This window comes from Rhinolophus sinicus, chromosome 18 (assembly GCF_057876585.1).
Source record: "Rhinolophus sinicus isolate RSI-liver-muscle chromosome 18, RSI-T2T, whole genome shotgun sequence".
NCBI classification, from domain to species: Eukaryota; Metazoa; Chordata; class Mammalia; order Chiroptera; family Rhinolophidae; genus Rhinolophus; species Rhinolophus sinicus.
This window is the reverse complement of record NC_142518.1, coordinates 112,138,982-112,166,739: the sequence shown is the minus strand read 5'-3', so window position 1 is coordinate 112,166,739 and position 27,758 is coordinate 112,138,982. Positions and strand designations below refer to the sequence as shown.

Genomic DNA, 27,758 nt, shown 5'->3' with positions numbered 1-27,758 from the left:
AAGAGTAGCAGTTTACCAAATAGACGAGTAGGGGCAGAGCGTCTGGTGGAAAGAATTCCAGGGCAAAGGTATGAAACCTTTTTTTTGTTGATCCTTACTTTTACGACCTGTTTCTTTATTACCCTTTTGACATTAGACTATTTTTCATCTCTAATAACTACACTACTACTCAGTTTCCCACTTTTCAATGTTTATACATTATATATGTTGTTTGTTCTCATTCCCAACTTTTTCCTCTGCTCTGGGTTTCCATTGCACATACTAATTTAGCACCCTTTCTGGTACTCCTTTGTAATATATGGAAGAAGTTTAGTTCCAGCAAACCTTGGTAAGCCGCCATAAATAGGAGCGTAGTGGCGAGACTCTGGAGGAGCATTGAAAAGGCAACACGACGACTCGGGCTTTGCACGCACTGTGGTTTTAGGGGTCCGCCTGTTCTCTCTGCGCCTGTGACTTCAAATCTGTGACGTGAAGGCGCTTTGTCGACTAGAGCGCCCCATTCCGATCCTTCTGGATCAGAGGCTCTAGGACGCCTCCGCATCAGGCCAAGTCCAAGGCGCGCGAGGTGCCCACCCTGCACTGCCGGAAGGAGAGGGGCGGGGCCTGCAGGCTTGTCGCTGGGCCCGAACAGGCTGGGGGAAGGGAGCGCGGGGCGGACAGTTTCTGGGGAAAACAAAGGGCGCGTGCAAGCTTGCCTCCTGAGGCTCTCCTTCCTTGCAATTCCTCCCGCTTTGCTGAGTTGGGAGCCGCAACCTCCAGCACAGACAGGTAGGTCCTGCCTCACGGACCGGGGAAGGGGTGTCCTGGGTGGGGGGTGCGAGGGATGGGGTTTGCCCAGGCGCTCGCTTTCGGGCCTGGCGCAGTGGGGGGAGGCAGTTCCCAGCCCAGCTGCTCGGCCCCGAGGCGGTGTTACTCACCTTAACCCTGGCTGCAAGGCTTTCGTCATGGTTGTGCCAGTTGCGCGGCTAAGAGTCCGCCCGGAGATCAGCGCGGGGCCAGATGGGCCTAGCGCTCCAAAAGAGCTGGAAGACCTGGAGCAGGCTCGCGTTGGGACTGACGCCCAGTATTTATTGTTTCAAACTCGAACGGACTTCCCAGTCCTGGGTCTGTCACTGACTGGGTGTCTAGCTTTCAGCGAGTCCCTGCCCTCTCCCTGCTTCACTTTGCTCGGCAGTGGAGTAGAAGGTAGAACTCGGCTGTCTGCAAGACCCTGCAGCATTGACTTTCTTTCGTTCTAATATCCACGAATGTTCTCTGCCCAGAGTTTACCCTTTGTCTACCCGTCCTGAGCAACGATGCCTAGCAGGAGTCGGGAGTGGCAGGGCTGGGCATCCGAGCAGCTAGGCGAGGAAATTCTCTCTCTGTTCTGAAAATAACTATGAAAAGTCTTTTTAATACTAATGACTGTCCCGAAAACTGGAAACAACATTCATTCAATGCTTAGTTGAATGTCAACTCTGAAGAATGCTCTTGTGAATGCTTTACTGTTAATTATTTTAACCAGATGACTGTTAGACCAAAATGTTTTGTGTTCAATGAACACAATACACTGCTTAGCAAGTCTCATAATAAAAGACTTGAGTGATTTAACTGTCCAGACCCAATCGCTGAAAGAAAACCTTGAGCTCTCATATGTAAGAACACTTCCATAATCCATTACCATACAGCAGTTTTTAGAGTTGCTTCTTAGCTTGGTATTGCCCTTTCAGGAAACACTGGAGTCGAAATTACATTCACTTTATTTTACACAAACTTAACTATAAAGGCAAAGACTTATAAATACCATGGACCGACATTGTGGTGTCATTCCGATTCCTCCACATAAGGAACTGGTGAGAATAATGACAACCATATATTATGCAAAACAGTGTAATCTTCACAACATTGAGAGGTGAATGTTTATTGATCACCATACTTAAAGAGATTATACTTTATCTCATAACCAGTATGATGAAGGGAATGTTTGCAGGGTTGGTCGAGTCGGGGGCTGTCTTTTGGGTGCCCCACCTCATTCTTCAGTATTTCTGGGAAGTGTGGACTGGCACGGATCACTTCTGTGTTTTGGCATCTGCGTTAGGAACCACAGGCAGTTGTGTTTCTCTGCTTGTCAACCCTGGGAACAGCAGTGAAACATCCAAGCTGATCACCCGGTGACTGCAGTCTTTCTGGCAGCTTAGCTGTATTTTCTGCTGCCAGGAAGCGGGAGGGGGGCCCAGATTAACAAACCTCTTTCCTGGGAAGAGTCTTTCTCATTGGAGCCAAAGTGCACACAGGTCCACTAGTTGGGTACCTGTGACCCTCTTTCTATAGCACCAGCTGACCCCTTGCTCATATGGGCTGTACATGTACCTGCCCCCGACCTCATGTACAGAATGTACAGGGTAAGAGGCTCTTGGCAAAACCCCGCCTGTGCCACACCTGCAGGTTCTAGGCAAGGAGTGGCTGACATGAAGGTGGGCGTTCTTCAGGACGTGGGGCCTGATGACTTCCCACATGGCAGAAATTGAGAGGGAAATTCTGGGAGATACCTGCTGAGCCAGCCCTGAGTGTGACTTTAGGACTGGCTGTTTGGCAGGACCTGGGGATGCTTTGGTCATGTTTTCCCTCTGTTCATTCATTCTTTCCCTCCAAAGTCAATCAGTGAAGCTTACTCTGTGCCAGGATGCTGACCAACTCACTGGGATCTGCAGCGCGGGGGACAGTAAGTTTGGGAGGACAACAGGAATTCAACTCTAAGCCCGCTGGATCCCACGCATCCTCACTTCCCCATTCCCTGTACCAGTCGGCGCAAACTATTGCCACTTCTGCATCCTGAATAGTTTTTAAACCTACCCAACTTCTGTTCGCCGCCTCCACTGCTACTCCAAAGTTCAAGCCAGCAACGTTCTATTTTATTGACTTGTTACTTCTTATTTTAAAAGACCCAAATCATTGCTTGCCCCTCAGCCCTCATGGGAAAGCCACCACTCCTACCATCACCACAGCAACAACACACAACAACATGCAACAGCCCAATGAGCTCTGTATGACCCCTAATAAACTGTGTAAGAGATGAACTTTCCTTTTCTTCCTCTGCTTTCCAGGGTGTTTTTAAAAGTTTGTATTGAGATATATTTTACATAGCATAGACTTGATTCATTTTAAGTGTTCGCTTCAAGGATTTTTAGTAAATCCTACATTCCAGTTTTAGACGTTTCCATTACCTCAATGGCATGTCTCTCTTACCCATTTGCAGTCCATCGTTGTTACCACCCCAGCCCCTGGTCACCTCTAATCTGCGTTCTGTGCCTATGGATTTGCCTATTCTGGACATTTCACATAAATGGTATGACACAGCATGTGGTCTTTTGTGACTTCTTTTACTTATCATGATGTTTTCCAGGTTTATTCATGTTGTTGTGTATATCAGTGCCTCATTACTTTTGATGGCTGAGTAATGTTCCACTGTATATACTACCTTTTGTTTATCCATCTATCATTTGATGCGTATTTGTGTTGTTTCCATCTTTTGGCTGCTGTGGTTAGTGCTGCTATCAACATTTGTGTGCAAGTTTTTGTTTGAAGACTCATTTTCAGTTCTTTTGAGTGTATATCCAGGAGTTGGGTTGCTGGGTCATATTGTAACTACATGTTTAATCTTTCCCAAATTGTTTTCCAAAGGGGCTGCTCATTTTACACTTATTATATTTACATGTACTGACAACAACATATGAAAGTTCTTATTTTTCCACATCCCCACCTACAATTATTTTTCTTTTTTAAAAAGATTATAGCTACCTTTGTGGATGTGAAGTAATAGCTCATTATGGCTTGAATTTTCATTTCCCTAATCATTAATTAATTATATTGAACATATTTTCATCTGGTTGTTGGCCATTTGTATATGTTTTTTGGAGAAGTATCTATTAAATATTTTGCCCATTATTCAATTCGGTTGTTTCTCTTTTTATTATTGAAATGTAAGATTTCTCTATATACTTTGGATACAAGTCCTTTATCAGGTATATGATCTTAAAATATTTTCCAAGTCTGTGGCTTGTCTTTTAATTTGGGGTTTTTGTTTATTGAGGTAACATGAGTTTATGACATTATTTATGTTGCAGGTGTACAACACTGTAATTCGATATCTGTATATACTATAGTGTGCTCATCACCAAAGTCTAGTTTGCATCCATCACTATACACTTGACTCCCTTTACTCATTTTGCCCTCCCCGCACCTTCCTTCCCCACTGGTAACCACCATTCTGTTGTCCATATGATATTGTTTTGTTTTTTTGTGTACAGTACATAATACTTGATAATGATAATAAACAACTACTGTGTTCCCTGAAAATAAGACCTAGCCGGACAATCAACTCTAATGTGTCTTTTGGAGCAAAAATTAATATAAGACCGGGTATTATATTATATTACATTATATAAGACCCGGTCTTATATAATGTAATATAATATAATATAATATAATATAATACCCGGTCTTATATTAATTTTTGCTTCAAAAGACGCATTCATGCTGATTGTCTGACGAGGGCTTATTTTCGGGGAAACATGGTATGTTACTGGTTTATGTGTTTACTATATTATACTTTTAATCCGTATTTTAGAGTGTACCCTTTCTACTTATAAAAAAAAAACTGCTGTAAAACAGCATGCCCTATTGTGCTGGCAGCAGCCTCATACATCTCCTGTTTACTTTGTCTCTTGGTTGCATCATTTTGTCTTATGCTTGATTTAATTTTGTGTTGTTTTATACAGTAACATGCTTTACAGGCTTGTAGCCTAGGAGCAGTAGGCTGTACCACGTAGGTTTGTGCAAGTACACTCTATGATGTTTGCACAACAATGAAATCACCTAATGACATTTCTCAGAACGTATCCTCATTGTTAAACAGTGCATGACTACAGTTTTCATATTTTTTGGATAAGTACCTGAAAGTGGAATAGCTGGATCATATGGTTGTTCTAGTTTTAATTTTTTTATGAACCTCCATACTGTTTTCCATAGTGGCTGCGTGAATTTACAATCCCACCAACAGTGAAAGAGGATTCCTTTTTCTCCATTTCCTCTCCAACACTCATAATTGTCTTTTTGATAATAGTTATTCTAACAGGTGTGAGGTTATATCTCATTGTAGTTTTGATTGGCATTTCCCTAATAATTAGTGATGTTGACCATCTTTTCATGGGCCTGTTGGCCATCTGTATGTCTTCCTTGGAAAAATGTCTATTTAGATCCTCTATCCGTTTTTTAATTAATTGTTTTTTGGTTTTTTTGTTATTTTTATTTTTGAGTTGTATTACTTCTTTATGTATTGTATATATTAACCCCTTATCAGAAATATCATTTGCAAATACCTTCTACCATTCATTTGGTAGCGTTTTCATTTTGTTGATGGTTTCCTTTGCTGGGCAGAAGCTTTTGAGTTTAATGTGGTCCCATTTGTTTATCTTTGTTTTTGTTTCTCTTATTGTTAGAGTCAAATCCACCAAAACACTTCTAAGGCTGATGTCCAGGAGCTTAGCACCTGTGTTTTCCTCTATGCATTTTATGGTTTCAGGGCTTACATTCAGAATGTTAAGCCAGTTTGAGTTCATATTTGTGAATGGTGTAAGAAAGTGTTCTAGTTTCATTCTTTTACATGTGACTGTTCTGTTTTCTTAACATTAATTGAAGAGATTTTCCTTTCTCTATTGTATGTTCTTGATTCCTTTGTCATAAATTGTTGTCCATATATGTGTGGGGTTATTTCTGGGCTTTTAATTCTGTCCCATTGGTCTGTCTGATTTTCTGCCAATATGATACTATTTTGATTACTGTAGCTCGAAAAGTGTGTGTGTGTTTGTGTAATTTGAAATCAGCCAGTGTGATACTTCCGACTTTGTTCTTTTTTCTCAGGATTGCTTTGGCTATTTGGGGTATTTTCTGAATCCATACAAACTTTAGGAGTTTTATTCTATTTCTGTGAAAAATACTATTGAGATTTTGATAGGGATTCCATTGAATCTGAAGATGGCTTTAGGTAATATGGACATTTTAACAATGTTAATTCTTCCAATACATGAGCTCAAAATATCTTTCCATTTCTTTGTGTCTTCTTCAATTTTGTTCAACAGTGTCTTCTAGCTTTCAGTGTACAGGTCTTTCACCTCCCTGGTTAAATTTATTCCCAGGTATTTTATTCTTTTTGTTGTGATTTTAAATGGGGTTGTTTTCTTCATCTCATTTTCTGATAGTTTGTTGTTAGTGTATAGAGACACAGCAGATTTTTGTATATGGATTTTGTGTCCTGCAACTTTACTGTATTTGTTATTTCCAATAGTGTTTTGTTTTTGTTTGTTGTTGTTGTTGTTGTTTTTGCCTAATTGCTCTGGCTATGACTTCCAGTACTACGTTGAATAACAGTGTCATGTGGGCATTATTGTCTTGTTCTTGACCTTAGAGAAAAAGCTTTCTTTTCTTCACCATTGAGTATGATGTTACCCATGGGTTTGTCATATGTGGCCTTTATTATGCTAAGGTACTTTTCTTCTATACCAGTTTTTTTTTTTTTAATTAAATTTATTGGGGTGACAATGGTTAGTAAAATTACATAGATTTCAGGTGTACAATTCTGTATTACATCATCTATATATCACATTGTGTGTTCACCACCCAGAGCCAATTCTTTTTCCATCACTGTGCATTTGATCTCCTTTACCCTCATCTTCTATACCAATTTTATTGAGGCTTTTTATCAAGGATAGGAAGGTAGAGGCCTGTTAAGTCATTACAGTGGCCCAAACATGTAACTTGAACCTGATTGTTCTGGATGTCCTAAAACCCTTGGGATATAAGAAGACAAGTGAAAATGAGCTGGAAGGAATTGGCATTTTCTTGAACAGCAACAGCAAACCCCCTAACATTGGCTTGAAGCAGAAGAATAAGGGAGGCAGTAATGTTATGACCACTTGCTTTTAGATATAATCTATTTCTTTGAACAAACTGTTACCTGTTAGAGTCATTAAGAATAAGAAAAATAGAAGTTTTTATAGATATAGATATAATGGTATTTCTCAACTCTCAATTCTGTTGCGTTGATCTATATGTCTATATTTGTGCCAATACCATACTGTCTTGATTACTGTGGTTTTATAATAAGCTTTGAAATTGTGAAGTATGAGTCCTCTAATTTTGTTTTTCAAAATTTCTGTATACATTTTACAAACAGCTTGTCTACTTCTGCAAAAACAAACATGTTTTGTTTGTCTGTTTATTTTTTGTTTATTTTTATTGGGAAATATTGGGGAACAGTATGTTTCTCCAGGGCCCATCAGCTCCAAGTCATTGTCTTGCAATCTAGCTGTGGAGGGCGCAGCTCAGTTCCAAATCCAGTCGCTGTTTTCAGTCTTTAGTTGTAGGGGGCATAGCCCACCATCCCATGCAGGAATTGAAACTGAAACCTTGTTGTTGAGAGCTTGCACTCTAACCAACTGAGCCATCTGGCCACCCAAAATGCAACTGTTTTAAGTTCATTTTCAGGTTGTTCATTGATGATATGTAGAAATACAATTACATCCTTCATATTGGTCTTACATCCTGCAACATTGCTGAACTCAACTAAGTTTCAGTGGGGTGTGTGCATGTGTGTGTGTGTTCCTTAGGTATTTTTTACATATAGAATCAAGTCATTTGCAACTAAAACTACTTTAATTCTTCCATTCCAATCTGGATGACTTTTATTTCTTTTTCTCGCCAGATTGCACTGGATAGAACGTCCAGTACCATGTTGAATGTGAATGATAAAACTAGACATCTGATTTTAGGGGGAAAGCATTCAGTTTTTCACCATTATACATTGTTAGGTGTAGGTTTTTCATACCATGTTTCCCCCAGTATTAGACCTAGCCGGACAATCAGCTCTAATGTGTCTTTTGGAGCAAAAAATTAATGTAAGACCCAGTCTTATTTTACTATAAGACCGGGTCTTATAATATAATATAATATAATATAATATAATATAATATAATATAATGTAATGTAATGTAATGTAATGTAATACAATACAACATAATATAATATAATATAATATAATATAATATAATATAATATAATATAATACCAAGTCTCATATTAATTTTTGCTTCAAAAGACGCATTAGAGCTGATTGTCCGGCTAGGTCTTATTTTCGGGGAAATACGGTAGATGCCATTTATCAGGTTGAGAAAGTTCCCTTATATTCCTAGTATTCTGAGAGGTTTTTTTATATATAGGTTTGTTTTTTTGTTTGTTTGTTTGTGTGTTTTTTTAATTGGGGAAGGAGAACAGTTCTTTATTGGGGAACAGTGTGTACTTCCAGGACTTTTTTCCAAGTCAAGTTGTTGTCCTTTCACTCTTAGTTGTGGAAGGCGCCATTCAGCTTCAAGTTGTTGTCTTTTCAGTTTTAGTTGTGGAGGGTGCAGCTCAGTTCCAGGTCAGGTTGCCGTTGCTAGTTGCAGGGGGCGCAGCCCAACATCCCTTGCATGAGTCGAACTGGCAACCTTGTGGTTGAGAGGTCGCACTCCAGTCAACTGAGCCATCCGGGAGCTCAGTGGCAGCTCAGCTCAAGGTGCTGTGTTCAATTTTAGTTGCAGGGGGCACTGCCCACCATCCCTTGCTGGAGTCGAGGAATCGAACTGGCAACCTTGTGGTTGAGAGCCCACGCTCCAACCAACTGAGCCATCTGGGAGGCAACTCAGCTCAAGGTGCCATGTTCAATTTTAGTTGCAGGGGGTGCTGCCCACCATCCCTTGCGGGACTCGAGGAATTGAACTGGCAACCTTGTGGTTGAGAGCCCACAGGCCCATGTGGGAATCGAACCGGCAGTCCTCGGAGTCAGGAGCACGGAGCTCTGACTGCCTGAGCCACGGGGCCGGCCCGAGAGTTTTTGTTTTGAATGGGTGCTGGATTTTGTCAGATTCTATATCTGTATCTTACTGTGTATTTTCTCCTTTATTCTATTAATATGATGTATTACATTAATTGATTATTAGATGGTGAACCAATGTGACATTTCTGGGATAAATACTATTTAATCATTGTGTATAATACTTTCTATATGTTGCTGGATTTAGTTTGGTAACATGGTGTTGAGGATTTTTGCATATGTATTTATGAGGGATACTAAACTGCTGTTTCCTTTTGTTGTGATGTCTTTGTCTGGCTTTAATATAGCCTCATATTATGACTTGGGAGGTGTTTCTATCTGGAAGAGTTTTGAAGGCTAAGTATTATTTCTTCTCTAATATTTGATGGTATTCGGTAGTGATGCCACTGGACCTGGGCTTTTCTTTTGGAGGAGAATATTTAATTACAAAATAAATTTCTTGAATTGTTATTGATCTATTCATTTTATAAATTTCTTCTTGAGTTGGTTTCAGTACATTGATTCTTTTGGGAAATGTGTCAATTTCCTCTAAGATATGTAATTTGTTGGCAAGAAGTTGTTTATAGTGTTTTGTTATAATACTGTTGATTTCTCTAAGATTGAGAGCGATGTCCTATCTTTCATTGTTGATATTGATAATTTGTATCATCTCTTTTTTTTTCATGGTGGAGGTAGCTAAAACTTTGTCAATTTTGTTGATCTTTTGAAAGGACCAAATTTCTCTATTGATTTTCTGTTCTCTATTTCACTGATTTCTACCCTAACCATTATTGTTTACTTTCTTTGGCTTCCTTTGAGTTTAATTTGCTCTTGTTTTTATAGTTTCTTAATGTGGAAATTTAGGTTATTGATTAGAGATCTTTCTTATTTTTTAATATAGGTTTTAATGCTATAAATTTCCTCCTATACTCTGCACTAATGGTATTCCATAAATTTAAATATATTATTTTCATTTTCTTTAAAGTTCAAAATACTTTGTAATTTCTTTAGCCCATGGATTATTTGTGTGTAGCTTAAGTTTTAAATATTTGTAGATTTCCCAAATTTCCTTCTGCTATTGATTTCCAATTCCACTGTGATTGGAGAATATACTTCATTATTTCAATCCTTTTTAATATATGGGGAAATATTTTATGGCCTAGCATATGATCTTTCCTGTATAATGTCACATGTGTGCTTAAAAGAATGTGTATTTTGCTGTTTTGGGGTGAAATGTTCTATTTATGTGAATTAGGCTATGGGGGTAGATAGTATTATCTAAGTCTTCTATATCGTTATTGATTTTCTTTATAATTGATTTGTATGTTATTAAAAGAGGGGTCTTGAAGTCTTCATCTATTATTTTTGAATTATTTTTTTTGTCTTTAATTCTACAGTCCTTGGGGCCTCCACTGCCCATTTAGAACTACCATGCCATAGAGATGGTGGGGGGAATGGAAACAGCTCCAGATTAAAATGCCACAGGTTACCACCATTTTTACAGTTCAATAGTTTTTCTTGAATTAATGCTTCTCAATTTCTTGTATAATTTTGGTCAATTTCAAGTGTCATGAAGGGTTGTTTTTGACAACTTTGTCCAGTTTATCTTTGCTTTCTGAGGAGTAGTTTTGCTGAGCTCTTCACATAGCCATTCAGAAGTCCTGCCTATATTTATGTTAAGCATCAATTTTGAGTAATTTATTTTTTCCAGTTGGATAATTTGTTTTGCTTTATTTTGTAACTGGAGCTAAAATGTAGACATTTGGGATTTCAAGTTTTTAGTGTGATTCTTGTGCTACAGAAAAAGTAGAGGCAAAGTTATTTTTTTCCAATTCCTAATGCAATCATTCTGCTCAGATGGAACTGCCAGTCATTCAGGAATCAAAATGCCCTAGTTTTTGGCTTGCAGCCTTCCAGAGGATGATGTTTCTTTCTTTGTAGTAACCATGAAGAGACTGAAGTTGACCCATATGTGATTGCCTACTCTGACTAGAATTTCTAGCTATGGGAATTTCCCAAGTATTTATGATTATTCTGCAACCAATGATTGTTGGATCTTGATTTAATTTAATTTACATAAAAAAGTATTGAGTCCTTAGTATATGTTTGGCACTGTGGGGGTTACAAAGAAATTTGTTCTGTGACCTCATGGAATTTACAGCCTATCTGGAGAATCAAAGCTTACATACTTGAATCAGTCAGGAGGAGGACAGTTCAGATCCAGACAATACCGTCATGTTTGGTTCAAACTGTATGTGTTGTTGACTAGAATAGTCTGTTCCCTTTAATCATATATACCTACTTCTTCAGCATGTACCTCAAGCTGTAAAATAGGGAGTCCTGGCACATAAATTGCCATTCACAGGGAAATCATGAATCATTCAATCTGACTAACACTGGCCCACCTCCCACTTGACTCTCCTAGAAACCATATTTGCCATTTGTTTCTCCTGTAGCACTTTTGCCTTATCCTTTGTATTGAACACCCCTTGTAACCTTCTGCTGCTGCCTTCCACAGTCTTATCTTGTCCTATTAGTAGGTCATCTTTGGACTACCTCTGACTGTTTCTCTTTTGGTTTTAGCTGTGCTCACAACCTTCCACTTAGACACTGATGGAAATCCTCCTTGGATTGCAATACCTGACTCTCAGGAAATCTGTCCTTCAAATAGTGATTGTAGTGACTCCATCATGTGTCCTTGTAAGATACAATGGTGCCCCAGTAGACAATATATCTGGCAAGTATGGTCCTGAGAAAAGCTGCCTCCTTTCATATTAATGATACTAACCAATAAGCCAGCTAACAGAACACAAGAGTATAGTTGCTAGCCTTGGGGTTATCTTGTTCCACTTACTTTCCCTGGAAAGCACATACATACACAGATACGTGAACAGAGCCCTGGTTCAGTTTTCACTATAAAGGCACTAACCGTAACACCTATGCTTCTATTGGAACATTTTTCTACCAATTCATGATAGCTGCCTAGATTTCATAATGATCCCTGAGGTGCCAAAACATCCCAAGGCACGTAGGGGTACTGTTCATTTATACCACATCTTATCCCACAATATTTATGCATCTGAAAAAGTGTCTTCTCCAACACAACAGGACAGGACACCTCACATGGCTGATGGGGTGCTCTGTCCATACTTTTACTACAAATCCTCAGCCAAAGGCCACTTGCAAAGTACAGGTGGGTGGTTCCTGCTATAAAGTCATCCTCTCTAGAGTATAAGGGTGCCCCCTCCAGTGGGCACCAGGGTCAAAGGCTTCATCCAGAAGCAGCAACAGACTGACGCCTGTGCTCAGCAGAGCTTGACGAAGATTCAGAAAAACCTGACTTAGCACCTAGATATGAAATGTGTTGACGTGTGTGTGTAACCATGAGTTGGAGGAAGTTCACTTACATTGCCAGTTATAAGTCGTCATGGGCCAAGTCCAAGCCCAAGTTCTCTGCCTGTCCATAATGTTATCCCAGTGTGCCTGTGTAGCTCCTGCAAGAAGTCACTTAAAGACTTTTGGTGGCACTGCATTTGACATTATATCCTTTGGCATGTATAAATATGAAGTCTGTGCACTATAAGCAAGGACACAGAATGAAAACCCAAAGGGCAGCAGCACATAGTACTCTTGACCCTAGACCACCCTTGTTTGACATAAACTTTACTTCAACGTGTCCTGCCTGCCTCCCAGTACCACGCACAAGCCATACTCATTACAGTAGATGCACTGACGAAATTGGCCATGTCCTACTTGACGTTATTGTCTCTCACCAAGGGCCACAGTTGCCATTCCTTTTCTTTTTTCCAGTTTGAAACCATTCTTTATTTTTAATGTAGTTAGAGATAGCCAGTAACTATATATTTTTAAGCAGAAAAAACTGCTTTTCCTTCTTACACCATTATTAGCATAAGAACACTTCTGTTTAGAAATGATATTGAGTTTCTATGAAAATGAAGAATGTATTTGTGGAACTTAAAAGGCTAAAAAGCACAGTACATATTTTTTAGAAGACCAATTTTTCCTGTACCCATTTATGGTAATACTTGCCATGTTAGAATGTACTTAGGTTATGTATAGTTAAGTAAATCAAATCAAATAAGGAATCCAGAAACAACTCGTCTTGAGTTATTCACAGCGTACACTGGAAATTTTGACAAAGGAGAACACATACTGGGGATGCCAAAAAAATGTATACACATTTTAAGAGGTGTTATCTATGCTTAATCAGTAGTTTGCCGTAATCAGAGGTGTCTGGATGCTGATGGGAACCACTCTGAGCACCTCTTGCAATTGCAGAAGTCAAACATGACTTGTATTCACCTTTTGTCATCGACATATATTATTACAATTTTAATACAGTTTTCCTTTCTTAAAATGTGTATACATTTTTTGGCACCCTGTGTATTAACAAAAAGAACACTGGTGAGCTCAAATACAAGTTTCTATGCTGAGTATTTTTAAAGGGTTTAAAAAACATGCTCGATTAGCATACAGCTTTTTCTTACTTATATAACAGATGCATTTCTATCTGCTTGTATACAGCAAAGGGTTAGAATCTGAATCAACTTATGATTTCTGAGATGTGCTATTTCAAAAATGCATTCAATGGAATTTACTTCACTGCTCCTACCACCAGTTCTTCAAATAAGCAAAATACAGAGGGTCTTATCCCTTGAAATTGCACTAGCATTTTAGTTGAAAGACTGGAAAAAAAACTAGAAATTCCTGGTACAGTGCCTGGCCTTAGTTTTATTTAATATAGGAACTGAATGTACACTAAAAAAATCATCATTTTCTTTATCCTTGGAGGAAAGGGAAGGAGAGAAAGGAGAGGTGGAAGTATGATTGCAGTATATATAAGAGCTGAATAGGAGAACACTGAATCTTTCATAGCCAACAACTCCGCAATGAAGAACAACCATGGATCTCATCAGTTTTATCATTCATGTTGGATCAAGCAGTTAGGTTCCCCTCTGTGTATCTCAATTAATTCAAACCTCATACTCTCCAAAATACAAACACAAACTCAATTGGTATTTCCTAAGTAGAAGATCAAATACCAAAGGGAATTTCTCCTTCCAACATCTTTTGACATGAGAAGATTTCACCGAAGTAGAAATCTAACACTTAAATATGAAGTCTCTCGGTCAAGTAAGAAACGACAGCTGTTATGGGTATTGCCGTACGTAGTCACTATATGTATTATGTATTAAATTAAACCCAGCATTAAATATGCTTGCACAATTATGCTGTGAATGCTGATGGCAGTGAAGATGCTAGTGAAAAGGGACTATCTTTAGCTCAAGAAGAGTAAGGGGCGGGGAGGAAATGTGAAAACAAGTAGAAAGGTGACAAAGAGTTGGGCACTTTCTGACCAGGAAAGGTGATTTCTAAAATATAGAAATATAAAAAGAAAATTATTCCCTTATTTCCCCTGTGTGGAAATAATACGAAACATTTATTTTATGTATCAGACAAGAACAGAGCTACGTAATCCAACTCTACTGCATTATAAAAAACCATCCCTTTACCACAGTGTAAAATTTAAATGCATCTGTACAGGGTACATGTTATATAAAATGTAGTAAGATTGCTGCCACCCTGCCAGTACTTCAAGTCCCTACCCAGGTCCTACTGCAATACTGGTGGCCCCAGTAGTTTTGTCAAAATAAATCATTTCTTTTAAAAATAAAGCATTTAAAAAGACAAATCAAATTGGGTCAGTCACCATATACCCAACTCAAATTTTATCTATTTATGTTACATTTGCCTCCTGTGACTAAACCTTTATTTCATTCAAACTGAGCAATAAATCTTCCATACTGAAATACTTCCTTTGCCTAATTAATTGAAAGGAAAACACCAACATGATTAGTAAAGAAAAATGGAGGGTTTAACACATCCTTTTAATTTGTTTTTTGTTGTTGGTTTTTTGTTGTTGTTTTTTTTGGTTTTTTTCTTTTTTTAGAATTCCATCTTGATTTATTCACAGTGTTTTGGAGTTTATCTCTCTTTATAGTTTTTGTGGTGATTGCACTGGGTATTACAATATCTTAATTTGTTTTTAAATATTTTTAAGGTTTAAGAGGGTTCAAAATTTGTAATTCATAGTAGGGAAACGTTATCGGAATGAACACCCTAATGGCAAACCACTGTAAAAAGTTACAGCTGCATGTGGGACAGAGGGGTAGGAATTCTCTGCAAAGCACCCCAGCTTTCTTCATGAGAGGGTCAGAGGTACACTGGTTTGTGTTATAGTGACATCCATTGGGTCATCTATGTTGCTTTTCCTTCAGCAAGGACTTTTATTTGTCAGAAGGGCATTAGATCTATGTAATTTTACTAACAATTGTCACCCCAATAAATTTAATAAAATAAAAAAAATAAAAAAAAAGGGCATTAGGCTTGTCCTCCAAATTTGGCTGACAATTTACTGATGAGATTCATAACCTGTGGGTTGCTCTGATATTTTGATCTATTGGTCAGATTCTGGACCACATCCTGGAAGGGCATCATAACTCTGGATCCGGCATGATTGCAAGAATCTCACGATCTCTAAGACTTTCATTGAGCCCAGGCACTCCTGCCATTCCAGGCATGCCCACTCCCATTCCTGGCATTCCTCCAGGAAAATTAGTAGGTATTCCCCCAAGAAAGCCACCTGGAAAAGAGCCGGACTGAACACCTGATTGCCCTCTGGCTTCTTCCACCCTCTGGGTGCTCTCAGGTTCTTCCCGGGCCTTTTCCTGAGTCTTTTTATTTTAATTTAAACTTTTTTAAAATTAAATTTATTGGGGTAACATTGGTTAGTAGAACTATATAGGTTTCAAGTGTACAATTCTATAATACATCATCTATATATTGTATTATGTGTTTACCACCCAGAGTCAGTTCTCCTTCCATCACCTCGTTTACCGTCTTCTATCACCTCCCTCCCCCCTTCCCCTCTGGTAACCACTGAACTGTTGTCTATGTCTATGATTTTTTGTTTCTTTCTTTCTTTGTCTTGTTTGTTTGTTGTTTTCAGTTTTATATCCCACATACGAATGAAGTCATATAGTCCTCGACTTTCTGTCTGACATATTTTGCTTAGCATAATCATCTCAAGATCCATCCATGCTGTCGCAAATGGCAGTATTTCATCTTTTCTTATGGCTGAGTAATATTCCATTGTATATACGAGGTCAGACGATTAAGTTCACGAACTTGTTGCAACGATGTTGCTAACTGTTTTTGATATCAGAAGGATTATTCATTATGAATTTGCACCAAATGGACAAACAGTTAACCAAGTTGACTATTTAGAAGTGCCAAAAAGGCTGCATGAAAAGTTAACCAACCTGAACTTTTCACCAACAATTCATGGCTCTTGCATCACGACAATGCACCAGCTCATACCACACTGTCTCTGAGGGAGTTTTTAGCCAGTCAACAAATAACCGTATTGGAACTCCCTCCCTACTCACCTGATCTGGCCCCCAATGACTTCTTTCTTCACCTGAAGATAAAGGAAATATTGAAAGGAAGACATTTTGATGACATTCAGGACATCAAAGTAATACGACGACAGCTCTGAGGGCCATTCCAGAAAGAGTTCCAAAATTGCTTTGAAGGGTGGACTAGGCGCTGGCATCAGTGCAGAGCTTCCCAAGGGGAGTACTTCGAAGGTGACCATAGTGATATTCAGCAATGAGGTGTGTAGCACTTTTTCTAGGATGAGTTCGTGAACTTAATTGTCTGACCTCGTATGTACCACTTCTTTGTTCAATCATCTATCGAAGGACACTTTGGTTGTTTGTTCCTGAACCTTCTCAATACTTCGTGTTCTTCCTTTGACCTCTCACTCTTTACATTGCCACACATACTTTCTTCGATTTTCTGCAATTTTCTGGGCGCTTGGTGGGACTTCTTTCAGCATCACATTGGCATCCTCATCATAATCCAATTTACACGCAAGGGCAAGATCATGGGCTGCTTCTTCCCAGTGGCCCAGAAGTCTGTGTGCTTTCCCTCACCATTTGCAGAGCTGAACTCAATCGGGATTTATTTCAGTAGCTCTGTCACGGGCTTGGATGGCAGCATTTGGCTCCTAAATTTGATGAAGACACTGGCTCTTTTGCCATACAGAATGGCCAGGCGAGGATTCAGCTTGATGGCATCTGTGAACAAGTCAATGACTTTGTGTAGTTCACTATCATTTAGGGCATCAGTCACAGCCACTTGTTTATCATTTGCCTGATCCATCATCTCCTCAGTTATCTCTGCTTTTTCTCTCCCATTTCTTGAGGGGCATCAGTGTCTGGTCAATCACACCTTCATTGTCAAGTTCTAGATCACTTTCCTCACTTGATAGTTCATCGGTCTCTTTGTTTTCCTCCACCTTCTTACTATCTGTTTTTTCTTCCTTGATATTTTCTTCTGTTTTATGAGTAGCAAATGGTATTTTACTCCCCATGCTCTCCATCCACTGACTCAGGAAGCGCGTTTCCTGGGTGTGCAGAATGCTCCAATCCTGCTTACACATTGTCACGAAGGCCCAGAGCTCGCTTACTCTGCAGGCCTCTGTGGTGGGGAAGTGGTGGGAGGTAGCCATGAGGCTGTGGCCAGATTCCAGGCCCTGGTAGTACTCGGCGTGACCATGCAGAAGGGATGGCTGCTGCTGTCATTATTTTTCAAACCCCTAGTTCTTTAAGCTCTTGTTTCTCCTCTCACAGCATAGATGCTCACTCTTCTTTCATGTAAAAAAAATATGCAGTGCTCTGCTACTGTGTTTCCACGAAAATAAGACCTCGCCAGACAATCAGCTCTAATGCATCTTTTGGAGCAAAAATTAATAAGACCTGGTCTTATTTTACTATAAGACCCGATCTTATAGTAAAATAAGACCGGGTCTTATATAATATAATGTAATGTACTGTAATGTAATATAATACATATAATACATATAATACATATAATACATATAATATAATATAATATAATATAATATAATATAATATAATATAATATAATACCGGGTCTTATATTAATTTTTGCTTCAAAAGACGCATTAGAGCTGATTGTCCAGCTAGGTCTTATTTTCGGAGAAACAGGGTAGTCAATGATTATCTGTTTCTGTCTTTCGGCTTCACTGTTTATTCTCCTATAATGCTTAAAGACACTGCTTTAAGCAATAGATTTACTCATATTTTTCCTTTTGGATTGCAATTTTTGCTCTTGCATTACTATAAAACCGCCTCTCTGTTCAGGCAGTGTGTTTTTAACACATGTCAGCTAATGCTTTTGAGTACTAATCTGGCACCTTAACCCCACTACCTAGATGTTACTGGGGATCTCTTCTGGCCTCCCTCGGGATCTATATATAAATAGCCCACTGACAGTGAAATATATTTTGTAACCAGAGCAGAAGTTGAAAACTGTCCATATTGGGGCTGAATATAATTGAAGATATGTATTTTGGTCCTATACCATTCTGGTCACCACAGTGTTACGTTTAATTGTCATCGTGCCCACAACAAAGTGTCTCTCAAATGTCCAACTAATGGGCCTCACTGCTGCATTAGGCCACACTTCCCATGGACTGAGCATGGCAAGGACACTCATGAAGGCTTATTCCTTGAAGATGCGTTCTCCTCTAATGGGCACCTTCGGCTTGATGATTCCCCAACGACCTTGTGGAAACCTTCTTAAAACTGCACTGCAGTCTAAGTCCTTACCTCTTTTCCTGTCCTCCACAGGGGTTAGACCTGCGCCATCGTCTGGCAGCTCTCCCAGTCTCTTCAGATTCTCTCCCCATTCTCTCTCACACATGTTTCACCCAATAAATCACTTTCACATCTATTCGTATGATGGCATCTCCTTTTCAGAGGACCCAGACAAATGCAGTTGTGAACATTACAAACTGGGAGATTTCATATATAATCTGCATTTCTGGCTCCTCTCAAAAATTTGGAAGAGCTGGCCACACTAGGCTTGTCTGGCAATAATCAGCTAAAGGTGAGTAGTGGCTAGGATTATTGGAAAGGTCAAACATTCTTTAGTTCGCCCCTCTTTCCACTATTCCTTGTTGTCTCTTATACTTGACTTATTTATGTTACTTGCCTAGCTCCTGTGGGCATTTAATTTTTGAGACCCTGAAGTAAAGGAGCATTCCATTAATTCATGTAATCCAGTATATTACTGTGCTAGTTATTATGCCAGGTGCTGGTGGTAGTGGGAAACATGGCATAGACTTTGCTCTCTTTGGAGCTATTTCTTGTAATAACAAACAGACAATAGCCAAATAATTACAGAAATAAAAACAAATAAATATATAATTATAAGTACATTGAAGGAAAAATAAAAGGATCTATGAGAAAATTACAAGAGTGTTGATCCTCTTCCCTGTTTATACTGACGCCTGTGGTATTCTCACCCAGTTTCATCACTTTAAATATCAACTGTAGTACAACTCTCAAATTTGTATCTCCAGCTCAGACCTCTCTCCTGAACTCAAGACTCACACATCCAGCTGCCTGCCTCCACTTAGAAATCTAATAGGCATCTTAAATTTGGCGGTTCCAAAACTGAGCTCCTGATCCCCTTCAAATTTGCTCCAGCAATGTTCCCTAACTTAGTTGATGACAATTCCATCCTTTCAGTTGCTTAGTCAGAGTACCTTGAACCATCACTCATTTTTTTTCTCATACCTCATATCTAATCCATCAGCAAGTCCTCAGTCTGTACCTTCAAAAATACACAGAATCTGGCCACTCTCACCACCACCACTTACACCACCCTAGTCTACCCACTGTCACTTCTCGCCTGGATTACTGCAATAGCCTACGAACAAGTCTCCCTTCTTCTTCTCTTGGCCCCTGTACCAAGAGAAGGCCCCCCATTCTCAATACAGCAGCCAGAACAACCCTTTTAAAACATAAATCATCATGTTATTTCTTTGTATAAAACCCTACAATGGTTCATCATCTCTATCAGAGTATAAAACCCAAAGTGTTTCTGTGTTGGCGTAGAAGGCCCTGTGTGATCTAATCTACCCACCCCCACCTTTCTGACATCATCTCCTTGATTACTCAGCTGTAGCCACAGGATTTTATGCTGTTCTTTGGCCACAAGAGATACAATCCCAGCTAGTGTCTTTGCACTGGCCTACTTTACACCAGATATCTTCATGACCAACTACCTCTTTGTTCAAATGTCATCTTTTTCAATGAAGTCTACCCTGACCACCATGTTTAAAAGTCCTACTGCCCCAGCACACCCCTTTATCCTGTTGGGTTTCTTTTTTATAGCTCTTATTACCTTCTAATATACTATATAATTTATAAATTGTACTTTTATAAAGTAAAATTGTTTTTTACTTTATAAAAGTATGTATATAATATACTTTATAATTGTCTGCCTCCTCCCACTAGAAGTTAAACCGCATGAAAGCAAGAACTTTTGTCTCTTTTGTTAACTGATATATCCGAAGTACCTAAACTAGTGGTTGGCACCCAATAAATATTTGCTAAATGAATTGATTAACTAATTAATTACTTAATAATGGTGTCAGGGAGGGTTTCTTCAGGGAATTAATATTTAATCTGAGACCTGAAAAATGAGTTGGAAGAATGAGTGGGACAACATGATAGGCAGAGGGAACAACATACTCGTATGTGAAAGCCTTGAAGCAGTGGGGCAAGATAGATGGGGCCAATTATGTAAAACCTTGAGTGCCACTGTAAAGAGATGACCCAGTCTTTTTGCCTGCCCTCAAGAAGCTCTCAGAAAACAGGGAGAGAAAAATAAACAGACAATTACTATATGTGTTATAAGTGCACTAATAAGAGTATGCACAAAGAGCTGTGAAAACACTGAGTAGGCAGCTAACTAACTATTCCTAGGGGAGTTAGGAAGAATTTACAAAGAAGGTGACATTAGAGCTAGGTCTCAGGCAGGAGAGTGACATGATGAAAGTGTTTTAAGAAGATTAATCTGGCAGAAGTATGGAAAGTGGATTGGAATATGGAAGGACTGGAGGCAAAGAAACCATCTAGTTTATGGCAGTAGTCCAGGTATGAGGTGATGAAGGCATCTATAGGAATGGAAAGAGAAGGACAAATCTGAGAGACATTTGGAAGGAAAAATTGACAAGAGCTTAATGGACTCTTGGCTTTAAGCCTTTCAAGAAGTAATGCTTCTTCCTTAGTAATAACCATGAAAAGATTCAGATTGACCTATTATGTAATTGCCTACTCTGACTAGAATTTCTAGCTATGGCTGGTCTCCAAAAGTTTGTTATTGTGATTGATACTTGTTGGACCTTAATTTACATTAAGATGGCTTTAGACTCTTAAGGTTGGGAAGCTCTCAAAAACATAATTTTGACTATGAAACAGCAAATTATTCTATTAAAGGAGAAATGAGGGAAACCATAGGGCTGCACAGGAAATTTTACAATGAGCTCATAGTTCCTTTCTTTTTTTAAGGATAATATATAAAAGATAGAAAAGAAGGATGGATATAACAGGTGGCATGTGCCTAAAGAATTAGTATTTGGAAAAATAAGGCCCCAAATTACCTCAGGCTTGTAGAAATACATATTTACAAAGACAACAAAGACAATATTTTAACTATGTTCTCAGAAAGAAAAAGTTCATGTGTTCTGACATGGATAAGTTATAACTCAGATGATATCATTAAACTACTCCCAATGATCAAAGGAATTAAAGATGAAATATTGCCATTTGTGACAACAGGGATAGACTTTGAGGGTATTATGCTAAGTGAAAAAAGTCAGACAGAAAAGGACAAAAATCATATGATTTCAACGTGTGTGGAATATACAACAGACAAACAAAATAAAAATAAACTCATAGATATGGAAAACAGATTGGTGGTTACCAGATGGGGAAGTGGGGTGTAGAAGGGCAAAATGAGTAAAGGGTGTCAAATAAATGATGATAGATGGACACTAGACTTTTGGTGGTAAGCACACGATCGTGTATACAGATGACAAATTATAATGTTGCATACCTGAAACATATAATGTTATAAACCAATATTACCTCAATAATAATAATAATGTCTTTAGTTTATCCTTAACTTGATTGATAGTTAGGGTTGACATAAAATTCTTGGTTACAGATAAAGTACAGAAGATTTAAAACAAAAACAAAAAGACTGGATTCATGTAAATATATTGCCACTTCTAACAAAGAAAAAGAAGGAAGAGTTTTCAAGTGAGAACTTAGAAAATTATGAAGTCATCAACAAAGACATTCCACACAAATCTAATTTTTACTTCTGACAAGATCATTAGAGGGTAGTTTATGGAAATATGGGAGATATAACATTTATATTGAATGAATGAATGAAATTTCAGCAAGATTTTAACACATCTTTTATGACACACTTATGAACAAGAATTATGAACCCATGTTTATGTGTTACATAATTAATGCAATAATATATTAATTAATTAAGTTACCATACTCAAAGAGCACTGATTAATGGACCATAGGCAAAGGAAGAGGTTTTTTTTTTCTGTGTTTTTTTTAATTAAATTTATTGGGGTGACAATTGTTAGTAAAATTACATAGATTTCAGGTGTACAATTCTGTATTACATCATCTATAAATCCCATTGTGTGTTCATCACCCAGAGTCAGTTCTCCTTCCATCACCATATATTCGATCCCCCTTACCCTCATCTCCCACACCCCCACCCCCCACCCCCCTTACCCTCTGGCAACCACTAAACTATTGTCTGTGTCTATGAGTTTCTGTTTCTCATTTGTTTGTCTTGTTCTTTTGTTGTTTTTGGTTTATATACCACATATCAGTGAAATCACATGGTTCTCTGCTTTTTCTGTCTGACTTGTTTCGCTCAGCGTTACTCTCTCAAGATCCATCCATGTTGTCACAAATGTTCCTATATCATCTTTTCTTACTGCCGAATAGTATTCCATTGTGTATATATACCACAACTTCTTTATCCATTCATCTATCGAAGGACATTTTGGTTGTTTCCATGTCTTGGCCACCGTAAACAAAGCTGCAGTGAACATTGGAGCACACGTGTCTTTATGTATAAATGTTTTCAGATTTTTTGGGTAGATACCCAGGAGAGGGATTGCTGGGTCATATGGCAATTCTATTCGTAATTCTTTGAGGAACCTCCACACTGCCTTCCATAACGGCTGCACCAGTCTGCATTCCCACCAACAGTGTATGAGGGTTCCTTTTTCTCCACAGCCTCTCCAACATTTGTTATTATTTGTCTTGTTGATGATAGCCATTCTGACTGGGGTGAGGTGATATCTCATTGTGGTTTTGATTTGCATTTCTCTGATGATTAGTGATGTTGAGCATTTTTTCATATGTCTATTTGCCATTTGTATGTCCTCTTTGGAGAAATGTCTCTTCAGGTCCTCTGCCCATTTTTCAATTGGGTTGTTTGTTTTTTTGTTGTTGAGTTGCATGAGTTCCTTGTATATTCTGGATACTAGCCCCTTATCGGAGGCACTGTTTGCAAAAATCTTCTCCCATTCAGTTGGTGGCCTCTTTATTTTGTCAATGGTTTCTTTTGCTGTGCAGAAGCTTTTAAGTTTCATATAGTCCCATTCGTTTATTTTAGCTTTTACTTCCATTGCCTTTGGAGTCAAGTTCATAAAATGCTCTTTGAACCCAAGGTCCATAAGTTTAGTACCTATGTTTTCTTCTATGCAGTTTATTGTGTCAGGTCTTATGCTTAAGTCTAAAGGAAGAGTTTTTGATGGCCTGTTTCAAACCCTACTTTTTGCTTGATCTAGTCAATATTTCTATTATTTAAGTAAAGATTTAGAGCAGACATCTTACCAGATTTAAAGGGGTTATGAAGCTGGAAGAAAAGTAACTCAGTCCAATCCCCACAAATATTTATGGAGTTCTACTATGTACTAGGAACCATGCTAGATGTTAGAGTATGAAAATGAATAAGACATAGGTCTTCCTATTGAGGAGTATCCAAGTATTACTAGGGGGAAAGACATACAACATGTAATTTCAGCAGAATGTATTAAGAAGGAAGATAGAGACATAACAGAGTATTGTGAGAGAACAAAAGAAAGCCACTAGTTCCTTCTGGGGAGTTAGGGAAGAATTCTTAGATGAGAGGATATCTCCATTGATTCCTGAAAGATGAATGAAAAATAGAGTAGGAAGGTCTTCCAGTTTGAGGGAACAGAGAACATGAACATGAGCTTCTTAGAATCAGAAAGCATAGAGTGGATCTGGGAAACTATAAGCAATAACATACAAAGAGATAAATAGCAGGAAGTGAGGGTGAGAAGTGCTTGGGACCAAGTAATGGAAGGCATTACATAACATGATGAGGAAATTGGACTTCACCCTGAAGGCCCTAGCGATCTATTCAAAGGGAATTACATACTGCCATATCTATTTTCTTTTAGTTCACTTTTCCTAGTGTGCAAAATGGCTTAAAGGGAGAGCAAGTGTGTATATGGATAGATTAATTAGGAGTCTATTGCAGTCTTTGAGTGAGAAATAATGGTGGCCCTGAACTGGGATGGTGACAAGTAGAGATATAATGCAGTGGGTCAGGTTTGATAATCATTTAGGGGGTAAAAGTTATAATGATATGATAATTGTCTATAGGGGAGAAATTTTAAATAAAAGGTATCAATTTTGAAGCATAGATTTCATATTGAACCAGTTATACAACTGATTAGATGGTACTGGAATCTACTATGAGGAAGAACACTATGGGAGGAGTCAGTTTAGGTGTAGAGGCGATCAGGATGCCATTAATGAGTGCTTCATGAGGACAAGAATATTTGTTTTGTTTATCTATATATTTCTATCACCTGTAACTGTGCCTGGCAACATGTAAAGGTCTGATATATTTGTAATAGGAGTCTTAGAAGTAGAGGAGAGAGAGAACGGTACAGAATAACATTTGAAGAAATGATTACTAAAAGTTTTCTAAAAGTAACGAAAGCATTGTATTATTTTGCTCTTGCTGCATACCAAATCACCACAAACTTAGTAGCTTAAACCAACACCCATTTATTAGCTCACAGTTCTGTAAATCAGATTAGGCATGGCATGACTGTGTTCTCTGGTCAGTGTGTTAAAGGCTGAAATCAGGGTGTTTTGTCTGGAGGCTGTGGCTAAGAATCCATATCCAGCCTCATTCAGATTATTGACTGAATTCAGTTCCAAGTGGCTGTGGAACTGAGGTCATTGTTCCTTGCTGCATGTCAACTGTGGGACACTTTTAGCTCCTGGAGACTGCCTGTATTACTTGCCATGTAGTCCCCTCTATTTTCAAAACCAATGGAGACTCTCCTTTACAGCAAATCCCTTTCCTCCTTCAAGTCTCTTTCACCAGAAAGAGCCCTGTGCCTCTTAAGGGATCACTGGATTAGGTCACCCCATCCAAGATCATCTCCCTTTCTTAAAGCCAACTATGCCATATACACAACCTAATTATGCAAGTGAAATTCCATCATATTCACAGTCCCTTTCACACTCCAGGGGAAGGGATTATAATATGGCAAGGATCACTGGAGGTCATTTTAGAATTCTGCCTATTACAAGCATCAAGTCATAGATTTAAAAAAGTGCTATAACTCAAAGCAGAACAAATACAAAGAAAACCTCATCTAGATGTATTTTAGTAAAAAAATGCTAAAAAACAAAGGAAAAGAAAAAACTTAAAATAAGTTGGAGAAAAAAAGATACATTACCTTACAAGGAATAGCAGTTAGATTGGCTTTGACTTCTCAACAGAAGTAACTTGAGCTAATGGAAGGATATCTTCAAAATCCTGGCAAAAGTAACTGCCAATTTAAAATTCTATATCCAGTGAAAACAGCTTTCAAAAATGAAAATAAAATAGATGTTTTTAGATTGTCTAAAACTTAAGGAACCTGCCACCAAACACCAAAGGAAATATTAAGGATCTTTAAGCAGAAGTAAAATGACTCCAAATGAAAGCTTGAAGATATACAATTGAATGAAGTGTAATGGACAAGTTAAATATGTGGGTAGATCTGAATGCCCATTGATTGTATAATACAAGAATACTAATGTCATGTGGAATATCTGTGTGTGTGCGCATGCGCACGTGTGTATAATTAAAATATACAACAATGGTTGAGGAAGGAGAACATGTGGAGTTCACATCAATTCTCTAATTTGCATCATAATTTAATAAATCAAAGATAAATGTTGTAATCCCTAGGATAACTACTTTTAAAAATCAGTAAAAGAATGTTTAACTAACAAGTAAACAAAGGTGGAAACAGAATGACAAATTACTAATCAGTGGAAAACCAAGCAAAAGAGAAAAAGGTAACAAAACAGGAATAATTAGAAAGCAAATATTGATACAGTAGAGTTAAACTCAAAATGGACTTAGCACATCAATTAAATGACAAAGACTATCAGACTTGTTTAAAAACAAAACTTATGTGCTGTTTATAAGAGACGTAAATTAAATGTCAGGATATAAGAAGATTAAAAGTAAAAGGGTGGAAGAAGTATACAATGCAAACACTACCCAAAAGAAAACTCATGTAAATATATTAATATCAGACAAAATATAAGGCAGGAATTTTTACTAGACATAGAGATATTTTATAATTATAACAGAGGCAATCAACCAAAAAGATAAAATTATTCTAATTTGTATACACTTAACACTCAACATATACAAAGCAAAATTTGACAGAAGTCCAAAAAAATTCAGTCATCATCAGAGATCTCAACACATGTCCCTCATTAATTGATAGAATATCAGACAAATAAAACCAACAACTATATTAAAGAGTTGAACAATAATATTAACAAACCTGACCTAACTGACATAGATATATGCAGATGACCACATGCAATAACAACAGAATACATATTCTTTTCTTCACACAGAAAAATAAATGCTATGCTAGACCATATAGCAAGTCTCAAAAACTTGAAACAATTACTGTTGCACTGAGTATGTTTTTCGGCCACAGTAAAATGAAGGTAGAAAATAGCAATAAAAAGAAAACTAGAAAATCTCCCTAAAATATGTAATATACTTTTAAGTAAACTGTAGGTCAAATTTTTAAAATCACAATAAAAATTAGAAAACATTCTCACCTGATTTAGAAATGAAAATACTGCATTTCAAAACTCATGGTGGGGGGAGGGATGAATAGGCAGAGCACAGAGGATTTTTAGGGCAGTGAAACTACTCTGTATGATGCTATAATGATGCATCCATGACATTATACATTTGTCTAAATCCATAGAATGTACACCACCATGAGGAGTGACCCCAAATGTTAACTACAGACTTTGGGTGACAGCAGTGTGTCAATGTAGGTTCATCAGTTGCAACAAACCTACCACTGTGGTGGGTGGTGTTGATAATGGGGGTGGGGAGCTATGCATGTGTGGGAGGAGAGAGTATATGGAAAGTTTCTATCCCTCAATTTTGCTGTGAAATTAAAACTTCTCTACAAAATAAAATGTTAATTGAAAATGTACAATGGGTAAAAGATCTGAACATAAACTTGACCAAAGAAGATATATAAAGGGCAATGAAGAATATGAAAATATACACATCATACATAATCAAGAAAATGCAAATTAAAACAACAATGAGGTTTCACTACACACCAATCAGAATGGCTAAATCCAAAACCTGACAGTACCACCAATTTCTAGCAAGGATGCACAGAAAAGAGAGCTCTCATTCACTACTGGTGGAATGCAAAATACTACAACTACTTCGGATTACAGTTTGGGGTTTCTTATACTGAGAGTTTCTTAAATATAGACTTAGTATACACCCATCAGTAAGCACTCTTAGGTATTTAGCCAGCGATCTGAAAACCATGTTC

At 38.0% G+C, this 27,758-nt stretch overlaps 2 protein-coding genes and 1 pseudogene across 5 annotated transcripts in view; 1 reads left to right on the top strand and 2 right to left on the bottom strand.

Moving 5' to 3' along the window:
• SPRY3 (sprouty RTK signaling antagonist 3) overlaps positions 1-1,234 on the bottom strand; it is an 87,007-nt gene extending 85,773 nt beyond the window's left edge. The window contains exon 1 of one of the 2 annotated variants that reach the window (XM_088795007.1): positions 918-1,234. The gene's annotated coding sequence lies outside the window, so the exon portion shown is untranslated. Of the gene's footprint in view, positions 1-324; positions 478-917 lie in introns of those variants that run through there. The other variant, XM_088795008.1, reaches the window with a different exon arrangement.
• The window catches only part of TMLHE (trimethyllysine hydroxylase, epsilon), a 66,999-nt gene continuing 39,859 nt past the window's right edge, over positions 619-27,758 (top strand). For 2 of the 3 annotated variants that reach the window (XM_088795006.1, XM_019716081.3), the window contains exons 1-2: positions 625-768; positions 3,236-3,325. The gene's annotated coding sequence lies outside the window, so the exon portion shown is untranslated. Of the gene's footprint in view, positions 769-3,235; positions 3,326-27,758 lie in introns of all 3 variants that reach the window. The other variant, XM_019716080.3, reaches the window with a different exon arrangement.
• LOC109437094 (hsc70-interacting protein pseudogene) lies at positions 15,287-18,697 on the bottom strand (annotated as a pseudogene).